Genomic DNA, 6,521 nt, shown 5'->3' with positions numbered 1-6,521 from the left:
ATTTCCCTGGGTCAGATTCAGAAACGTGATTGCTTTTCTTAACAATCCAGAAGGTTGAGCAAACATACATCACTTCGATGACACATTTTTAGGAATGACACAACAAATGTGTGTTAATGATATGAGGCTATTCTATTAAAAAAAAAAAAAAAAAAAAAAAAATATATATATATATATATATATATATATATATATATATATATATATATATATATATATATATATACATCTCTTCCCTTCAGTTTTTCGGTGGGTCAAATACACCCCTTTTGAAGCTCATTTCTGGTCATTTAATTGATAATTTATGGTTTGAATCAAAAAGCAAACATGTTACACATACAATGGTACTTCTACTGACGCGATTAATTAATTCCAAAAGTTATATTATAATTAGAAACGTTCATAAATCGTGCCGCTTTTAACATGTATATAGCCTGTTAAAATTTCTGGTTATGTTCTAACGAAGCGTATACCTTTTTTTCTGGTTGCAGCGGATGAATCCTTATTCAGCACTGTATTAATTTTAGCAGGTGACTATGTGAATGCAGTTCACGTTTTTGCCTTAAGATGGTGCTAGTGTGTTGGTGATGTGTGCACATTTCCAGTAATCCAGGAATCATTTACAAGTCTACAAAAGCAATACTGTAATGTTTATTTTTTTGTTTATTTTGAACATGTAAATTTGGGGTCATGGAAGTGGTTCCTGTGTGATGTGAGTGCTTCAGTGCTAACGACGTGCTAACCCGGTGCTAACAACGCAAACGTCAAGCCGTGTCAGCCCAAAGTGGTATGTTACATATGTGTTTTTATGTTAATATGTACATTATTAGCCATAGCTAATGTCAATTTTATGTGTGTTTGTCCTAATTGTGTAAATTGGTGGCAAGTGTGGATGAAACGAGTAAAGCTGAAATAGTAATAGCCTAAACTGGTGATTTTTGCCACTTCCGGTGATTACTCTCGTGCTCTGAGTTAAACTGACCCCAAAACATTTTTGCTGTTCTTGAGAAAAATACTCTCTCACACAGAATGTTTAAGAGAACATAAAAATAATGCATACAGGCAAACGAAATTTATGTATGCTTCCACTAGAGGCCACCCTAACTTCAAATATGTTTATTAAAAACAAGCTAGTTTATGAAAGGTCAACACATATCCTGGAAAGATGGGGAAAGAAGGTACATATTATGGTTGGGAGAAAAAAAAATCAATTTAACTTTAATTTAAGTTGTGAACTGCATGGCATTTCGATTGGTGCAGAAAACAAGCGATATAGGTTCCAAGCAGACAGTGTGTAAAAGCAGAGCAAACGCCCCGCAACTGGATGGTCTTCCAGATGGGAGGGTCGTTTTCTTGTCACTCTTTCAAGAAAGGCAAAAAATTGAAAAAGAGCTGTTGCGGCCCCATTGCAAATTTCCTTTGACCGCAAAATCTTTTCTTTAGCTGGTTAAAAAAATATACCCCTCATTGCACATTTGAGTAATTGGCCTATGTGCTGTTATTCTTAAATGATCTTAGATTTCCTTCATGGTGATTTTAGCTGATGTCACATCAGTGCCAATACTTCATTACAGTACTCAAGTGGAGTTTAAAGTTTCACTTTTAAACAAGTGTAAGGTGTTCCCTCCTTTCTTGCAGGGGTTACGTTTTGAAAAATACCCGCAGTAACTGATTTTTTTTTTTTTTTGCTTTTATTCACATTTTTTATATACAGTATATACATTAAATCACTTGTTTTGCCTGGTCCGACAGAAAAAATATCAAGAACAAACGCAAGGCAAACATTTTTTCCTTTTTCCGTTTTCATTCATGTTCACTTAGTAGGAAGAAAATTAGCAGGGTAAACCTGAATTTGAAAAAGTTATGGTCATAAATGAAAATCTGCGATTGAGTGAAGTTGCAATAATCAAACTGCAATGTTGCTTCTTTTTCTGATGACTTTTGACTTTTATTTCTAATCTGTAGTGTCCATTGGTGATTGCTAATTAAGCACTTGTTTATACTTTTTTACTCCTCTGGATGGTGCGCTTGGTTCAAAGATAAAGTCTCACACAATAGAAATGTATTCAATTTCATTTGCTTCTTTGGTGAATTTCCACTGCATTTTTAAACCTAAAGAATAAAAAATATCAAGTGTGGATGAAGAGGCTTCATTTTCCCATCACTATGTCACGGTCCAAACGTTCTCTTCCATGACTTTGACAGTGCGTAGTGGTTTATCTGAGTGCCGTTCTCAGCTCGTCGCTTTGATTATATGGCACCCTGAAGGCACCCTTCTTTGTTCCCAGCAGCTGTTTCTTGTGAAAATGTTCTGACCCAGCCAAAGATTCAACATTGGTCTTCTTGCATTCATTGGGAGTATTTGGCTGCTGAGCTTTGCTATGTTGTCAACTGGGAAGGGATTGCTTTCATTCCACTGCCATACTGTCTCATTTATATGCGTGTTGTAGGTGACTAACTGTTTTATTAATCGAGAAGGATTCAACAGACGGTGACTCTTGTATTTTGATCGTCTGGTGGGGGGAAGCGATCAACTCGTTCTTCTAAAAAATTGTGCGGTTTGCCTTGCTCACCGTGTCACAAGTGTTCTGGCAAACAACAGCGTTGGTACAGTGTTCCCTCGTTTTTATTGGAGACCAAAAAACACTTGTGAGTTTGCTTTTCAAATTAAAAGCAAATTAATTGGAACTTCAGTCAAATTGTTGCTAGATGGTGTTCTGGTCACCCATTTGCAAAATTTTGCTTGTGAGTTTTCTTCGGATGCGAGTTGTCTTTAGAGACATAAATTTCCGAGGAGCCAGAAATCGATCTTATAAACATATAATGTTAGATGATTCTGTGAAGGCTAAAATATGCACTTATATGCATATGAACTTTTATACTTATGTCATAGAATGTCCTTTGTGTTCTAATGCTGCACTCTTATCAGGGAAATGTGTCCATCATTTGGTTGGGACCAGTTGGAACTCGCAGCTTTTCAAACGGATGCTATAGGCCCTTTATCTATATGTTGTAACTGTAGACTTTGCTTGAGATGATTGATCACCCATGGAATCTCTGAGTTGAAGCACCATTAGTCAAATAAAGCAAAGCAGATTTCATCTCATTCCATAGTTCGGCTGACATTTCGCAATATGCTAGTCCAGATTTCAGAGCACACGCTTCCATAGCCAGATAATATATTGAAAGTAAACACGACTGTGCTGGAAAATGGCGGCAAAAGAAGCCAAAGCAGACATTTTGAAGGCGAGTTGGCAGGCTGGAGTCCGCAAGATTTCAAATGATGAAAATCATAACTCCTGGGAGCTCACTTCAACTGCTTGTAACTTTTAAAAGGAGTAATTCCAGCATAGAAAGATGGCTATGTTGTAATGCTTACATGTGATGTAAACAGTGTGAAAGCTTCACCTTGTCCAGATGGGTTTGTGCTTGTGGCATTTATCTCCTCCGGCTGAATAAAAGTAAACAAGGGCTTGAATTACTTGCGTGTCGCTCTTCACTGCATTTGGTGCACGACCTACGATAATGCCAGATATGAGGTTTTGCCTTTGCAATCTTTTTTTTTTTTGAGTCATACACTTGAGTGTATGACGCCAAAGTTTGAAGGGTTAAAGCGATTGAATCAGCAGACCGGGGGATTCCAGGCCACTTGCATGGACAGGAAATGAGCATAATGAGTCTGCCTTCCCAGTCTGATGTGCTGGACGCAACTAAGTCATGATCTCATTGGTTGACTTTAGCTTCAAAGTACATTCGGTGCACACGAAGGCAAACAAACCAAAGAACATAATAGCATGTTGTGTGTGGGATTTATATATATATATATATATATATATATATATATATATATATATATATATATATATATATATATATATATATATATATATATATATATATATATATATATAGCGAGTGGCAACACAAGATGGCGGTGACTTCACTTTTTCCTGATGGTAAGCACCATTGTTTGTTCATTTGTTTAGAAGACCTTGGAAACAATTATTGAACTACACATCGGATGAATCCATTTTAAGCTAACTAGCAGATACGCTGCTTCACAAGGTTCTCCTTTGAGCCTTAACAAGTCCTTACATGATAAAACACTGAGCTCCATGAATTATTGTCAAGCTAGGCCAACAGGCTGCCAGTGCCACACTAGTGAAACAAAAAGATAAGATGCGGGCGCACGTCACCGCAAGCGCTGCTCACACTCCCTACCTGTACTCCAATTCGGGGAGCTGTCATTAGTCATCTCTCAGCTATTTGCAACATTACCTGCCCGAGGTCACGCTTGCTTCCCCATCACTCAGCTTGCTTTCACCGTTCTCTCTATGCAGCAATGGTTGTCTTAACAGGCCTTTCCTGTAGACAAAGGCCATTATACGGCAAACGTTTATGTACGCTGTCGTTCTAGCAGGACAAAAGGGTGGCTCCATGTCAAACTGCTCGATATCCTTTGTGATTTACAAGCGGTTCCGGAGACTTGTCAAGTTTCTTTTTGACGCTCAGCCAATGATCAAACAATTATGCTGGGTAATTTTTTTTTGAACAGAAGCTGCTTTGTATTTTCGCATTGAGCAATGTGCCTTGCACATTTCAATGATCTTTCCTTGGAGAATTATACATCTTGGCTTTTTGGCAGAGTTTGGAGTGATGAAGTACACATTCCAGCTTGGGCTATAGGAACCCGGCCCTCACAGACACATCGACAAAATCTGCCCATCAGCAAGAGACCACTGGAATACAACGGTTGTGATCCCGCCCCCAAACACCCCCCGCCCCCTGCCGCACATCCTTGGCTGTGAAAACCATGAACATAAGATCCAACCAATAAAATTGTGACATCACTGGAGTACTTCATTTTGTTACTTGACGCATTTTGAGTCATTTTAATAAACACAGTTTTTTTGTTTTTTTTAAATATGCTCCAATTCACAAGATGATGAACATGAAATCTACAGACAGTATTTACTTTAGCAAAAACTACAGTTGACCTCATCCACAGTACATTGTAAGACGAGACGCCGTTATTACTGAACCTCCATAAGGCCTGGACTTTTTCTGCCTCCGTTTGCAGAATTGTTTCCAAGATTGTGGTTAACAACGCTTGGATGTGCTCTGCATCGGCTACACCACCATTTTCAACTATTTGAAATGCTTTTGAGCAATAGTGTCTCTATGCATATAGAAAAACTTTATTTTAAGTTAATGAAACTAAGATTTGCCTGGACTGCTTGAGCTTGGGGAAATATTTTAATGTCAGATTGTGAAATATAAGTGTTTAAAACAACTAAAAAAAAAAATGCCAGACAAATAAAAGTACATGCGGTCCTCAATTTAGTTAGGTTTTGTCTAACTGTAACCCAGGGGTGGCTAGATTTCACGCCGATGACTCCCAATCCAAACTGTTTTCTGATTGAAATAATCTGTGACTTTATAAAACTCCTGGAAACGTGCACATAAACTGATCATTCAAATCAGGTGTGTTGGTCGAGAGGAAACATGGAAAACATCCTCCATTGTGCCTCTCAAGGACCAGGATTGGCCACCGATGTCCAATGGTGGTTACGCTACCTGAATTTGTACATAACGTGCAACGCGCCATAGTCTGACATCGAAAGAAGAACTCTGGGAAACAATTCTAAGTGAGGGCTTTCCTACACATGCAGAGTAAAAATAATCTTTATTGGACAGGTACATAAAGCATACAAGGAATTTGTTTCCAGGTTTGAGCCATTCTCGTATTACATTAACAAGCAAATATGGCAAAAAGAACATTTGAGCCCTAAAATATAGCTAGAGGGGGTCATTATGAATTAATGGTGGTTCCACAGCAGGACATGCCAGAGATTGATTTTTGCCGAAGTTTTCAGTAAAACACTCAGCGACAACGTTTCAAGAGTGAATAAGATTTACCTCAAGGCTAAGACTGAATGAGAGCCCTTAACATGGCGCGGAAAGAACATCGGTAATGGCACGTTTCAACGACTCCTTTTTAAAAGTGAGCGGAGGCTGTGTTCCAACAAGTGGGGGATCATTCTCCTGCATATTCCCAAGGAAAACCTATTTCAAAAAAATGGAGGGATGAGTCTATCTATCAACAAACACATTTGGATTGAGGGGAAACTTTCGGGCTTTCCAGCTTGTCATGGAAAAACGGAACAGCCCAATAGATCACCAGGATATTGCAAGCTGTCAGTGGGAGTTTGTTTTATAGACTAAAGGCCTTAATACACCGATCCAACAACAGCGATCTGGAAGACTATGTATCGTAATTAGAAAATACCATTGTAATTTTGGAGTCCATTTTGTTTTCTTTGCTGCATTTTGCATGATGAATTGGCATTAGATCGCTATGACTGGACAGTCTTAAAATGGCTGATATTAAATGAACAAAGTACTGAAGTAATCGATTATTTTAAGTAAATAAGTACTAAAATGATTCATTACTTTAGGTACTTGCTTATAAGTCAACCTTACCCAACGCGGTTATAAGTCTACCCCTGATTTACATTGAT

This window comes from Hippichthys cyanospilos, chromosome 5, assembly GCF_059441005.1.
Source record: "Hippichthys cyanospilos isolate Australia breed blue-spotted pipefish chromosome 5, RoL_Hcya_1.0, whole genome shotgun sequence".
Lineage (NCBI taxonomy): Eukaryota > Metazoa > Chordata > Actinopteri > Syngnathiformes > Syngnathidae > Hippichthys > Hippichthys cyanospilos.
This window is presented reverse-complemented; position numbering follows the sequence as displayed.